Raw genomic sequence first — 15,956 nt, forward strand, 5'->3', positions numbered from 1 at the left:
TCACACAATAAGGTCATGAGAATAGAGGAAATATCACCGACTAAAGCAGCTCATTCTTGTTAAACCAATTTCTCCTTGTCAGCACCTTAGGAAATGTATAGAGACAGTATGGAGAATATGCACACTCATGTTATGGTGTAAAAGGTGTGACTGCGGTAACCGTAACTTAACACCACGATTAACTGATAAAAAGCAATTTATTGATGTGGGAGAGCAATGAGAGTTGAAACTAAAAAAAATACGATATTACAGCAATTGATTAAATAAAGGTGATAGGAAAGAAATACTGCCAACTTGAAACGACGATACTTAAATTGTTACGTTTACTCAAAAACTGCACCTGCCTTCGACCAAAAAAAGATCCTCCATCTCTCGTCTTCCAATTAGAGTCATTTTATCCCTACAAAGTGTTAAGGTTATTCACCTGATATTTATTTTGCTTTCCTCTTGACATCGTTGTCTCAATGAGGCTAACCATAAGCCGTAAAACAGTAAAATAATTTAGCCGTTAGGAGTATTAATTGACAAATTTTAAGCGCCAGTCGTAAAAAAAACTAACCATAACCACAATGGAAAGTTATTAACCACAAGCCAGACATTTGATAGAAATTTAACCGCGAGCCGTAAAAGCAATCACCCTAATGAGACCCTCTGATAAGCGTTAACGCCGATCCAAAGCAATATTATTATCGTAGATGTTTTCTAGGAGTAACTGATTTAGTCAATCATCTGGCTGTTGACCGATAAACAGGGAAACGCAATGATTTGTGATGGAGTTGCATACATTATCTTATAATCAGCTATTTTCAAACACTTTTTATTACCTGGGTAGCCGGAATACCTCGCCATTCCCATGTAGGTGGATGACTTATCTCTTAAAAAGCAGGCCCAGCAAATGATGCTCTCTTGCTTTGCCGTTCAAATCGCATATTTTCTTCTCCCACCAGAAATTAAAACTCATGCACTGAGGATCAAGCGCGCATATATCTACGCAGTCAGAATAGTGTGATGTTTGCTTTGTGTTGTAGGAAAAGTTAAGAAGGGCAAAACCAAGCTGGGATTTTTCTTCACGACACATACCACCATTTGAAACCGAAAGTTGACGGTGAAGACAGAGAAAAGCTAACCAAATGCGCTGGAGATAAATTTATCTCCGGTTGCTGCAGCCTGATAATAGGGACCTTACGATCCGACAACGGCGACGGCGACGGCGACGTGGGACTTTTTTACTTCCGGTTACGTACTGCGCATGAGTAGATTTCTGAGACGGCGGTGTCCCTTCACGCGCGGACGTCTAGAAGCCTTGTTTGACGTTGTGCGAAAACGTGGAAATTAAAACCCAACTATGGCAAATGAATCAAGGTAAAAACGAGACTTTGCTACTAAATTTAAAGAATACTAGTTTGTTTGAAATATCCGAAACGAACAGAGCGCGGAGTCTTTTGTAAACGACTACAAACTGAATGGAGAGAGATTTGACTTATTTTGCTTTGTATTTGTTTGTGATTGTACTTCACTCGCTATCACTGAGCCTTCTTATCACTTACTTTCCAACTTTTTTCTCGATCAAAAAAAGAGAACAATTAAGCTTAATTTTATTTTGGATTTACTAGGAAATAGTACAGAGATTTTGTCGGCAGCGGTACTAGTTACATTCATCATCGGTCATCTTGTCGAGATCGAAACACTCGTAGTTAGTGTACGGTAAATCCGGATTTTTAGGCTTGTGTAAATCGTAGAGAAGCACGAATTCTTCAGCGTTAATCAAACGGGAAGCATGAGCCAGGAGAATAGTGTCACGGAACTTTGGTATGGCTTTCTAAAAAACTTTCGTTGACTTAAACACGATAAACATCAATGACCGTCGTCAACGTTCTCGCTCGTAAAATTCGTAATCTCAATTTTGGCGGGAACGCCAACACGACGTGGCCCCGCTCGACCCAGACTTCTCACGTTGCCGTCGCCGTCGCCGTTGTCGGATCGTAAGGTCCCTAATGTTAAGATTCGGCGACTTTGGAACACAGCCTATTCACCTGTTCTCCACAGTTGGAAATCATGATAATGCATGACACTATATTGCTTTTACTTGAAGGCGTTGCCTAGCGACTAAAAAAACACTGAGGTCGGTCTTGTCTTACATGAAAGCTTTTTAGTTCGATTGTATTTATTACCTTTTCATCTGGTGTACCCTGGATAAAAGGTGGACGAAATTTAACAATTGGTTCATACGTCAGCGTGCGTTCATCGAGATATGAAGCACGCGGGAAGTTTGGAGAGCACGAAAGATGCGTAAGAGTTGCTCGAGGCGTAGCCGAGAGCAAATCTAGCTTCTTGAAACATCTACGAAAGATGCGTAAGAGTTGTAACTCTAGCTTCTTGAGTGCTCTCCAAACTTCCCAAGTGCTTCATATCTCGATGAACGCACAGCTGACATATGAACCAATTGTTTTATAACATTTTCAACCCGATGGAAAATTTTTTTCTCGAGGGATTTGTTTGCTGACGTCATGAGCGTGCACAATAGGAATATGAAGCACGCTCGCGCAATTGAATTTGATTACACAAATTTACTGGCTATGTTATAAGACAAGCTAATGAATTGGCATTTTAATCATCTTTCCAACCACTGATTTGCGTTTTTCGCCAAGGCAGCGGTAATCAGTTTATTTTAGTATGTACAAAGCTTAAAAATCCCGAACGGTGGTTGTAGAATTGTAAAAATCGCCATTTGGCTGAATTTCCTCGCCCTGCGGGCTTAAAGGGAGTAACAGTTTTATAAACGCATCACATTTGCACACCATGGATTAGATATATGGAAGAATGCGCGCCTTTTTACTGCAGATAACTTTGAAAGGACTGTGCGCGAGAGAAAAAAGCTTTTGTTCCTCAGTTTTCATTAAAGTCTGAAGTGTCTCGGGAAGAGAAGAAAATTGAAATGATAAAAAATTTTGCTGGTAGCAATTCCTTCTTTTTTACGTAAAAATGAAGCTTGAAATAAGCCAACGCGATTAAATTAACGCGAATTAGAAAATCTCATTAATTTTATAAAGTTTTACTTTCCTATCGTCGGGTATCACTGAAGTTTTTCTCGATTCTCACAGATGTTTATCAACCAATTATGGACGTAACTGAAAACCTGAAAACTTTGAGATGTGTTTCTGCGCAACAAGAAGACACTTTACAGAGGGGGCGAGTCGGAAAAACACTATAAGTCTGCCACTGCCATGTTCCCCTCAAATCAGTCAAATGAAGTAATCGTTTACAGCTAAATGAAGCTAACTTCCTCACATTATGTAAGCTTGCAGCGAGTGAATCGAAAAGAGCCCGCAATGTAAACGATGTGCTTGGTAACCAACAATCACACTATTTCTAGAGATGTGCAGGTCAAAAGTTCACAGAAAATATAGCCCTGCAAGATGATGTGATGATTATCAATACTTCCCGCAACACTAAAGCATTGACTTGTTTCCGCCTCTACTACTGTTCCGCGTTGCTTAGAAAAATGCAACGACATCATAACTTTGAAAGGACTGTGCGTAAGAGAAAAAGGTTTTGTTCTTCAGTTGTCAAAAATGTCTGAAGTGTCTCGAGGAGAGAAGGAAATTAAAATGATGAGAAATTTTGCTGGTAGCGGGTCATTTTTTTTTAGTTAAAAATGAAGCTTGAAATAAGTCTACGCGATCAAATTAACACGAATTAGAAAATCTCACTAATTTTAGGAAGCTTTATTTTCCTGTCGTCAGGTATCTCTTACGTTTTTCTCGATTCTCGCAGATGTTTATCTATCAGTTATGGACGTGACTGAAAACCTGAACACTTCGAGATGTGTTTCAGCGAAACAAGAACACACTTGACAGAGGGGGCAAGTCGGTAAAAAACTCAGTACAAGTCTACCACAGCCATGTTCCGCTCAAGTCAGTCAAATGAAGTAATCGTTTACAGCTTTATGTGCAGGTCAAAAGTTCACCGAAACTGTAGCTTTATACCCTTGCAAGATACTATGATGATTATCAATTATACTTCCCGTAACACTAAGGCATTGACTTGTTTCCGCTTTTACTACTGTTCCGCGTTTGCTTAAAAAAATGCAACGACATCAGAACAGGTCTCATGAGTACGTGTTGTAGCGCAACAGGAAATCAAAATGTTCGATCCGTCACGTCGACCCTAAGGACTTTATAAATGCACTCATAATTGAAGGACTTATCTTGTTACTTTATTTGAGCACTAGATCGTTCATGAACCAGCCGATCGTCTCCTCAAAAGTCAAGATACATTGATCAGTATGTGTCTATGAATTTGAGATATCTTTCTGAAAGCTGTAACAATGAAACAACACGAAAAAGCAGAGAAGCAAATGAAGAGAACACAGATGTTGGAGCGCTTTTGTTCCGGATCAGCCTTGTTGTTGTCCCTTTTATGTTGTGTTGCGTGGATTAACGTGGAACTCACAATACAAGAACACCATCGACTGATATCACACTCAGCAAAGTTCTGTGATAAGATAGAGACAGAAATCATACGAAAGATGCAGAAGAATTACGCACGTTGGCAACTTGAGAATATAAGGAAAGAGGAAGATGGTAAGTTTTGCTGTGATAGCCGTCATCTATTCCCAGTCTGTTACACCAATGTTCCACGCATACTTTTGCTTAGGTGATTCAGCATTTGACAATTTACAGTCTAGGAAAAATTCATAATCTGTGGTTGCAGAAGTATTTTCCTTGATAGTAAACTTCAAACTTTAATTTACAAGATAACATTTCCATTTCTTTGATTTCAATGAATATGAGAAACAGAGCCAATCTTTGATATTTTCAGACGAACAGGAAGCTATATCGAGAAAGAAACGCTTTACACGGGACGATTTACAACAAAACTCTTCCCCAGCATCCTCTTTTGTGCAAAAGCTGATCAAACAAGAGCTTGGTCTGCTGCAAAACCAATTCTGCGCAAAAAATCACACACTTTGCCAAGCAGGACCAAAAGGTAACAGAGGAAGACGAGGAAGACCGGGAAACCGAGGGAAACTGGGTCCTCCCGGAAGAACTGGCCCAGGAGGGCCACCTGGTAAATATGGACCTATAGGACCGCCGGGGCCGATGGGAACAAAGGGGGATGTCGGATTACCAGGGAGTCCCGGTCCCTTGGGACCGCGAGGGCCACCGGGAGAGAAAGGAGCCACAGGTAAGCCCGGTGAGTCCCTCTCAGCGCCATCTCTGACCGAGCGACCCATTGGAATGACAGTCAATGAAAGCCAGACGGCCATGTTGAAATGTAAAGTGAGTGGTAACCCAAGGCCAAAAGTGAAGTGGTCTAAGGTGACATCATCGCTTCCTGTTGGACGTCACATGGTAGAGTCCAGTGGTACGCTGATTCTAAAAGACGTTAGACCTGAGGACGACGGAGTCTACAGCTGCAGCGCAGAGAGTTTGCTGGGACAAGTCAACACCTCATTAAAATTAACTGTTCAGTGTAAGTCTTACAATTTATGTTTGAAAGTCATCAAATGAAACGGTTCTTCTAACACACTGGGAGACATTCCTTGCCACAAGACAATTAAAACTTCCAAAGTTGAACGTTAATCCTTAAAAATAAATTCATTTTTTTCTTTTTGATCCTGTAATTAAGACATAATATTAAGTATTATGAAGCTTGACTACCACATTATAGATTCCAGTGTTAACGCTTCTTGATGAAGGAATTATATCTGCGTTTTCTTTTCCACAGTCGTCCCTAAACTTAGGTTATCATCAAGCCGATTAATGACTGAAGAAAAACAAAACGTCACTATTGCCTGCAATGCTGTCGGTCAGCCGCGGCCAAGCATCACGTGGTCTAAGTCAGTGGGTGGTTTGCCAAAAGATAGGACTGAAGTGAAGAATGGAACGTTGAAAATCTATAGTTTGGCGAGAAAGGACAGTGGAATATTCATCTGTAAGGCAGAGAATACTTTGGGATCAGCGACAGACACTGCTCATCTCATGGTACTTACTCCTCTGAAGTTCAAAGTACGTCCTCCTCAGGAGGTGACTCCGTATGGCTCTCTTTATTTGCCATGTGCGGCCGAGAGTGAGCTGAGAGCTACAATCACCTGGACAAAGGATGACATGTCTTCTCTTCCTGTGGGGTCTAATGTTCTACAAAATGGAACACTGGTTATAAACAACATCAGGAAATCACACCAAGGATCTTACACCTGCAGAGCGACTAATGCTCTGACAACAATAGAAGCCAAAGTCAGAATCAACCTTCCTATTACTTCGTCTTGTTCTGCGATAAGAAAATACGTAAGTAGCACAAACGGAAATTACGTCATTGATCCAGATGGGAAAGGGGGAGTGGTGCCTTTCACGGTATATTGTGACATGAGTGACAAGAATGGAGTTGGCGTGACTGTTATTAGTCACGACAGTGAAAGTAGAACACATGTGAAAGGATGCGAGTCTCAAGGCTGTTATTCACGAGACATTCATTACACTGGAGCGAGTTTGTCTCAGCTGGCGAGTCTCACTAGTGTCTCCTCACAGTGTGAACAGTTTATCAAGTATGAATGTTATGGGTCAGAGCTGATAGGAAGGAGTAGACTTGAACAAGCATGGTGGGTGTCACGAAACTCCACTAAAATGACGACCTGGGGTGGAGCATCACCTGGAAGTGGTAAGTGCGCATGCGGGATGACTAACTCCTGTGCAGTTTCTAGTTATCCCTGTAATTGTGATAAGAATGACTATGTATGGCGTGAAGACAGCGGTCTGCTCACTGAAAAGACACATCTACCAATTAAACAACTCAGGTTTGGTGACACAGGTGAGGAACCAGAAGAAGGATATCACACTCTGGGAAAACTTAAATGCTATGGAATAGCATGAGCAGTTAACATTGAAGCAGTAAAAAAAAAAGTAACATTTAGTCAAACCAACCTTACATTTCGTTGAAAGTTTGGCTTTTAAGTTGGACTGTTCGTGAAACAGTATTTAAGAAAGTATTGATTTCAGATATATTCCTTTCTGACATGAGTAAATTTTCTTGATACTTAAGTACATAGTTCTATTGTGTGAAGTAACCACTCTTTTTTTTTATACATTGACTTAATTTCGAAGATTTTAAGTGCACTCCAATTTACTTAATTAGTTTATGGAGTTGTAGGAGCAACTCATCTCACCTCCCGCCTCAATTTCTTATATTAACGACAGTTTCAAGAAGTGCTTTGTTACGGACCGTGGAGTTGACTAGTAAGCTATAATGGCGTTCTAAGATTGTGGCGCACCTCGCAAAATTGAAATGCTATGAAAGGGCATGTACGTTTCAATTCAAATATAGATAAGAGTGTTTCCCGAAGCTTAGTTGGTCAAAAACTGAAAACATCCTCAGAACATTTTAAGAGCTAATCTCAACATGCATCAGACAAACAGTGGCAAGTCTCCTACTTTCATATTTTGTAGCCCAATATGTCCTAATAATTGTGGTGTAGTTTTTTGGTGAAAATATATTTTAGTTTTCGAGAAATGATTTTTTTCGTTCGACCGCTCAAATATGCAAATTTTCATCGTCAATATTACCCGAGTTGTGTGACCTCATGTAACGAATTTACTTCACCTCCGATATTTCTGTCAACATAAGCCTTTGATTTATCATCTAAACTTAATCCCCTGTCATTATTGAAGCTGGTAAAGAAATATTTATTTTTTGGTGAATATTTTTGTCAGACATACTTTTTCTATGTCGAAAAGTAGCATCAAAACAAAGACAGTTTTAACAATGACCGATACGACAGAATCTACTAAGCTTCTAGCTTTTAAAAGACAAAAGGATGGTTATAAAGTTACTGTAAAAATTTCCTTGTGTATTTGTGTCGTTCTATCGTGAGACGAACTCAAAGTCCGGCAAAATTTACTTGCTAACGACTATGAAATGTACATGGTGTGCCAACTTATCGCCACCGTTTATTGGCATAAATCACCATAATTTGTAAAAAAAACTAACACTCTTACCTTGTTTATTTATGATTTTATAAGACCAGTAAGCTGTTTCGCTAATTAGATTACGCTTGGGTATTACATTTTCCCACGAGCCCAGGTTTTACGCTGTGTTTCCCCCTAGCCCATGTATATCATAAGCTAGTCACGCAATAATTGATACCAACACAAATGAATATTTACCCTGTATGAAGATTTTTGTTTATGTTGAATTGACAATATTACAATATGTTACTTTCTACAAAAGAAAAAAAAGCGAATCAGTGAAGATGTAAATACTACTACGCAACTGTAGAAACACAACAATACTCTCAGTTATTGTAACCCGACTAACGTTTAATCGAGTATCTCTTTCGTCGCTGTTATTTTTCTCATTATGCCAAAAGCACGCCGCTCTTCGTATACTATGGCTTTCAGGATAAAAGTTGTCGCGGAGCCTGAAGCTGTAGAAAACAGCTCGGAGATCGCTTGAGATTATGGACTTAGCGAGTCCATGGTGCGACGTTGGAGACGAAATCAAGCGACTATTCTTTCTGGCAAGCTTAAGATGTCTACAAGACGTGCAAAAATGAGCCGTTTCACTTCCAAGTGTCCAGAACTAGACGAGCAAGCGATGGAGTGGTTTTCACAGCAGAGAGAACAAATATTTCATTTGTAATGTGAAATGAGAAGAGTCTTTGCCGAATTGAATGACATCGTCTTTCAATGCGTGGGAAGCAAAGAATCTGATTGGTGGTCAGAAATACGTTGTTGTCATGTCAATTTTGGTTAAGAATATATGAAAGTCATATATTTGAACTGCGGATAAAGACGTGAATGAAAGTGATCCTCGCAGTAATGTGCACTACTTAGGCAGTAGTGAAAATTAATAAATTTTTTTCAGGCCTTATTTTACTTAGCTGGTACCTTTTAGGCTGTTTTTCGCTCAATAAAATACCTGAAATAAGCATTACTTGGACGATTTTAATGATCTGACCTGAGCCTCTGGAGCATATCGATAAAGGAGTTTTTATTTTAAGGATTTTCAATTTTTTGTGCTTAAATTGGTACTTTTTAGGGTAGACATCAATTGTTGCCACTCCCACACGGATAAGACTCAGGTACCTTTTATAATTTTATAGAGGTCATTTTCGAAATTCCCGGCGCGCATCCTCGCCCTCTTTTGGGGTTCCTCGGGGGGTGCTGATACGTGCAGCACACTTGAAATTTAGCAAGGACAAATTTTGATGTGATTTTCGGTGAAGAGAAAAAAGTTTTGTCAGCAAATCTCCTTGTTAGCATGTAAGATGAAACGCTTATACAATAGATCAATTAGATAAATCAGTATGTAGCCTGTCAATCGAATTGACTTTTGTGAACATTCTTTGACTTCCACCGGCAAAGGAATCATCGATGAATCTGGAAATTTTAGTTTTCTGAATACAGTAATTCTTGGAAGGTTTTTATAGATATGCAAAGAGGGAAAAAACCCATCTCTTGGTAATTCGGAGGTCTATTCATCTTTAAATTTATGTGTCACGCTTGTCATGCAACTGATATAATGTGGAGAAGTTTTATAAACTGCAAATTAAATCTGGCTTAAATGTGGTAGAGCATAACTTGATCATCGAAACAGCTCATAAAATCGTTAATAAATGAGGTAAGAGTATTATGCTAGATTTTTTTTACAAATTGTAGCGATTTAAGCTAGTAAACGGTGGCGACAAATAGGCACAAGATGTATATTTCATAGTCGCTAGCAAGTAAATTTTGCCGGACTTTGAGTTCGTCTCACGATAGAACGACACAAATACACAAGGAAATTTTTACAGCAACTTTATAACCATCCTTTTGTCTTTTAAAAGCTAGAAACTCAGTAGATTCTGTATCGGTCATTGTTAAAACTGTTTTTGTTTTCATGCTACTTTTCGACATAGTAAAAGTATGTCAGACAAAAATATTCACCAAAAAATAAATATTTCTTTGCCAGCTTCAATAATGTCAGGGGATTAAGTTTAGATGATAAATCAAAGGCTTATGTTGACAGAAATATCGGAAGTGAAGTAAATTCGTTACACGAGGTCACACAACTCGGGTAATATTGACGATGAAAATTTGCATATTTGAGCGGTCGAACGAAAAAAATCATTTCTCGAAAACTAAAATATATTTCACCGAAAAAACTACACCACAATTATTAGGACATATTGGGCTAAAAAATACGAAAGTAGGGAAGAAAATGAATTTTGGGCGACTTGCCACAATATTTCAAATTTGTTCGATGGATGCTGACATCCTCTATTAAGAATAGGAATTTCACAAATAGTACGTTGCAACTTTCTAGAGCTTGTAGGCTTCAACGGCTTCGCCAAAATTATAACTTACCTAATTTGCACGTTAACTATAGTGTCCACTTGTAATCTATCAAGGAATATCTTGAAACTTGCTGAGAAGTTCCTATGTCCTGTCCCTTGTGACCTACCAGAAGCCTCGAGGCACCACTTAAAACTCGCGCCAAAACTGAATTGAACATGCAAACAAAGTGGACGAAGTGAGACACGTGGTCCAGCGACTACACCATTCAGATAACTACTGCAGTGCTTTGAGCAGTAATTTACTTTTCAGGTTCATAAAAATTTCATGCATGACATTCCCCATTGCTAACTGCAACTTAAATACAAACAATTGAGCCCTGGCTGACATTCCTTCCAAGCCAGCATTACTTGGTGGAGTGTTTTTTTATGTAGTTAATAAGACCATTTGTTGAAGAATCGTGCTGAATTGCTTTAGCAAGCTGTTTGCCTAATTCAACTCTGTAAGAAAAAAAATTCAGAAAAAGAAAACTGAATTATTTATTCTCCTAACTGTTCACTAAACAAAATGTCATAAGGAGAACTTTCCTATTTGCCATTCCTTACACAGCAGTTTTTCTGGATATCGATGAAGGGTAAACCACAGACACCAATTTCTGCTTATTTCTTCGTGCATAAATTGCCGCGTTCGTAGTAATTCGCTCGCTCGTCCAGTACAAAGACATGAAAGCTACCTACCCCCACTGGTCAAAGGAGTTAATATCCCAGACTACTCCTTGACAAAATATCTTGTGTTCATACATGGCTGTAGAAAAAAAGAAGCAAGGAATCAACTCAGTATTCGCGTAATTCATTTTAAAAGTACGTCACTGTCTTTTAACTAATTCACCAAACAAATTTTCGCAGAACTTGATGTAAGTTATTTAGGCTGACACGTGAAAGCCACAAGTCGTGCGTGTCTGATCTCTGCCGCGTGTTTTACTCGCACTCGGTCACTTTGAGAGTATAGACAATGGCTCTCACAATCACGTAATATTTAAACCATGCTTCTCATGGCAAAAATAACTTAAACTATAAGGAACATATAAATATTCCGTACTTACACGTAAGATCACTAGAACTTACTCACTCCTTGCGTGCCCGTTGTACCTTAGGGCGTTCTCTGTCGTTTTAAGCTTGCGTTGGGCTTGCTTTGCCATCACTGTTATTCCTGTTACAACAGGAAGTAATCAGATACGATCTGTACAAACAAAACTCGTGACTAAACGTTATATAACTATTAATACGCGTGACTGTTCGATAGTTTATTTGAGTACTAGATCCTCTATGAAACAAGCTGATCGTCTCCTCAAACGTCAAGAGACATTCATTGATCAGTTTATGTCTGTGAATCTTTCTAATTGCTGTTACAATGAAATGACATGGAGTAGCAGAGAAGCAAATGAACAGAACACAGATGTTGGAGCGCTTGTGTTCCGGGTCAAGTTTGCTATTGTCTCTTTTATGTTGCGTTGCGTGGATTAACGTGGAACTCAGAATCCAAGAACACAATCGACTCATATCACACTCAGCAAAGTTCTGTGACAAGATAGAGACAGAAATCATACGAAAGGTGCAAAAGAATTACGCACGTTGGCAATTTGAGAATACAAGGAGAGGGGAAGATGGTAAGTTTTGCTATGTTAGCCGTCATCTATTCTCGTGTTCCAGTCGGTTACACCGGTGTTCCACGCGTATTTTTGTTTAGGTGATACAGCATTTAAAACTTTACATTCTAGGGAAAAGATTGCTCCCAAGCGAATTTTTTTTACACCTTTCATTCAAAGTAAAAGCTTCCTCCCAAGTATTGTTTAATTTAGCCACGGAACTATTAGTTAATATCCATCAGTAATCTGGGGTTGCAGAAGTATTTTCCTTGATAGGTAGACTTCTAACTTCAAATTACAAGATTAACAACATTTCCATTTCTTTGATGCCAATGAAAATGAGAAACAGAGCCAATCTTTGATATTTTCAGACGGACAGGAAGATATATCGAGAAAGAAACGCTTTACACGGGATGATTTACAACAAAACTCTTCCTTAGCATCCTCTTTTGTACAAAAGCTGATCGAACAAGAGCTTAGTCTGCTGCAAAAGCAAATCTGCGCAAAAAATCACACACTTTGCCAAGCAGGACCAAAGGGTAACAGGGGAAGACGAGGAAGACCAGGAAACCGAGGGAAACTGGGTCCTCCCGGAAGAACTGGCCCAGAGGGGCCACCTGGTAAATATGGACCTATAGGACCGCCGGGGCCGATGGGAATAAAGGGGGATGTCGGATTACCAGGGAGCCCCGGTCCTTTGGGACCGCAAGGGCCACCGGGAGAGAAAGGAGCCACAGGTAAGCCCGGTGAGTCCCTCTCAGCGCCATCTCTGATTGAGCGTCCGACTGGAATTACAGTCAATGAAAGTCAGACAGCCATGTTGAAATGTAAAGTGAGTGGTAACCCAAGGCCAAAAGTCAAATGGTCTAAGGTGACATCATCGCTTCCTGTCGGACGTCACATGGTAGAGTCCAGTGGTACGCTGATTCTAAAAGACGTTAGACCTGGGGACGACGGAGTTTACAGCTGCAGGGCAGAGAGTTTGCTGGGACAAGTCAACACTTCAGCAAAATTAACTGTTCAATGTAAGTCTTTCAATTTATGTTTGAAAGTCATCAAATGAAACGGTTCTTCTGACTCACTGAGAGACATTCCTTGCCGGCAGTTAAGGCTTCCAAAGTTGAACCTTAATCCTTAAAAAGAAATTGACTTTTTTTCTCATTTGATCCTGTTATTAAGGTTTGAAATTGGGTGTTACGAAGCCAAACTATGACATTACAGTCTCCAGTGTTAACACTTCTTGATTAAGGAATTATATCTGCGTTTTCTTTTCCACAGTCGTCCCTAAACTTAGGTTATCATCAAGTCGATTAATGGCTGAAGAGAAACAAAACGTGACTATTGCCTGCAATACTGTTGGTCAGCCGCGGCCAAGGATCACGTGGTCTAAGTCAGTGGGTAGTCTGCCGAAAGATAGGACTGAAGTAAGGAATGGAACGTTGAAAATCTATAGTTTGGCGAGAGAGGACAGTGGAATATTCATCTGTAAGGCAGAGAATACTTTGGGATCAGCGACAGACACCGCTCATCTCATGGTATTTACTCCTCTGAAGTTCAAAGTGCGTCCTCCGCAGGAGGTGACTCCACATGCTCCTGATCCTCTTTATGTACCATGTACGGCCGAGAGTGACCTGAGAACTAAAATCACTTGGACAAAGGATGGCATGTCTTCTCTTCCTGTGGAGTCTAATGTTCTACAAAATGGAACTCTGGTTATAAACAACATTAGGAAATCACACCAAGGATCTTACACCTGCAGAGCGACTAATGCTCTGACAACAATAGAAGCCAAAGTCAGAATCAACCCTCCTATTACTTCGTCTTGTTCTGTGATAAGAAAATACGTCAGTAGCGCAAACGGAAATTACGTCATTGACCCAGATGGCGAAGGGGGACTGGCACCTTTCACGGTATATTGTGACATGAGCGACAAGAATGGAATTGGCGTGACTGTCATTGGTCATGACAGTGAAAGTAGAACACATGTGAACGGATGCGAGACTAAAGGCTGTTATTCACGGGACATTCATTACGCCGGAGCGAGTTTGTCTCAGCTGGCGAGTCTCACCAGTGTCTCCTCACAGTGTGAACAGTTTATCAAGTATGAGTGCCTTGATTCAGTGCTACTAGGAGGGATGAGAGGTGGGTACGCATGGTGGGTGTCACGCGACTCCGCCAAAATGATGACCTGGGGTGGAGCAACACCTGGAAGTGGTAAGTGCGCATGCGGGATGACCAACTCCTGTGCAGACCCCAGTTATCCCTGTAACTGTGATAAGAATGACGAGGTATGGCGTGAAGACAGCGGTCTGCTCACTGAAAAGACACATCTACCAGTCAAACAGCTCAGGTTTGGTGACACAGGTCATTCATCAGAAGAAGGATATCACACTCTGGGAAAACTTAAATGCTATGGGATAGCATGAGCAGTTAACATGAAAGCAGTAAAAGAAAAAAAGGAAAAAACAGTTAGTCAAACTAACTTTAAATTTTGCTGAAAGTTTAGCTTTTAAGTTAGACTGTGCGTGAAACAGTATTAGAGAGGGTATTGATTTCAGATATGTTTCCTTCTGACACCACAGTAAATTTTCTTGAGTTGTATAAGCAACTGATCTCAACTCTCGCCTCAATTTTGTATGTTAACAACAGGTTCAAGGTGTGCTTTGTTACGGACTATGGAGTTGACTGATCAGTTTTAGCCGCGTTCTGAGATTGAGACACACCTCGTAAAATTGAAATGCTAGAAAGACACGTACGTTTTAAATAAAATATCGATTAGAGTGTGTCCGAAGCTTAGTTCGTCAAAAACTTAAAACTTCTTCGGAACATTTTAAGAAAAGGAATAGGTTTAGTGACACAGGTGATGAATCAGAAGAAGGATATCACACTCTTGGAAAACTTAAAAGCTATGGAGTAGCATGAGCAATTAACATGAGAGCAGTAAAAAAAAAAAAAGAAAAAAGAAAACAGTCAGTCAAACCAACTTTAAATTTTGTTGAAAGTTTAGCTTTTAAGTTAGACTAGTAAGTAAGTAAGTAAGTTTATTAAATCTCCACCCAGTGGCTCTTCCGATTTAATTTACAATAATTGGAAATCGAATAAAACTACCTATAAAAGTTACAATAATATCATGATAAAGAAACAAATACAAATAAATAACTAACATATTCTTAAAATTCTATACCTAAAAAAGATTCCTACGGACTGTCATATATTTCGCGCTTTACTGCACGCTTGAAAACTGAGAGTGTTGCGCTATTTTTCGTTTCTCCACTTATAAGAGAATTCCAGGCAGTGATTGCTCTATAACTAAAATTCTACGCTAAATAACAATGCAAGAAAACCATATAACCTTGGAGGATAAGGCCTGCTCCAAGTACCAGGCAAACTTTATTAATAACTAAATCACATCAAACGAGTGGTGTCAGGGGGGCCAGGAAAAACCCACATAACCCTTATCAAAGGGAACGGGAAACCTGGGTGTAGCCACGACACACACTCGGACCCTCCACTGGCCAAAAAACCTTAACCTTAGATACCCATACTTCTAGTAACTTCAAGCATCTCAGAATGAGAACGCTTGATGTAACGCCTCTTAGTGCAAGGATTCTTCCATCCGGCATGTCTATCTTTCAGCTCGGGATCACTTAGCTTATAACCGTCATTAGAAGCGCCACCTGATTTGAGGCTATGTAAACAATAATCACTTGGATCATTTACAAACGGCGAAACATATTTCTTGAATTCGTCACGAATAGTGGAGTAACTAATCCCTAGAGACTTATGAAAATAAGCACCATTCTTAGTGCGAACTATCCTACGCAAAACAGGAGAACAAGATTCCTTAGGACTAGCCAACAGAACAAGAAGCCTCTCAGTGATTGAAACGGGACATGAAACCTTACCAGATCTAGCAATTATAGAAGTATGCCCTTCACGAAATTGATCATTCTTCCTCTTAGAGACGAAAATCGACATGCCATCGTGAACAATGGTAATGTCTATGATCTTAACACTCAATAACTCAGAAATTCGAAATA

The 15,956-nt window shown here is 39.8% G+C and overlaps 1 protein-coding gene, 1 long non-coding RNA gene and 1 pseudogene across 2 annotated transcripts in view; 1 reads left to right on the forward strand and 2 right to left on the reverse strand.

Moving 5' to 3' along the window:
* The window catches only part of LOC131797738 (glucose-6-phosphate isomerase-like), a 38,232-nt gene that overhangs the window by 1,456 nt on the left and 20,820 nt on the right, over positions 1-15,956 (reverse strand). The window lies entirely within an intron of this gene.
* Positions 4,339-14,414, forward strand: LOC131797650 (immunoglobulin superfamily member 10-like; annotated as a pseudogene).
* On the reverse strand, positions 10,246-11,464 carry LOC131797651 (uncharacterized). Its single transcript, XR_009341227.2, has 3 exons — positions 11,374-11,464; positions 11,009-11,075; positions 10,246-10,771 (listed from the first exon to the last, which is right to left on the reverse strand). It is a non-coding gene; the product is annotated as an uncharacterized lncRNA (long non-coding RNA).

This window comes from Pocillopora verrucosa, chromosome 3 (genome assembly GCF_036669915.1).
Source record: "Pocillopora verrucosa isolate sample1 chromosome 3, ASM3666991v2, whole genome shotgun sequence".
Lineage (NCBI taxonomy): Eukaryota > Metazoa > Cnidaria > Anthozoa > Scleractinia > Pocilloporidae > Pocillopora > Pocillopora verrucosa.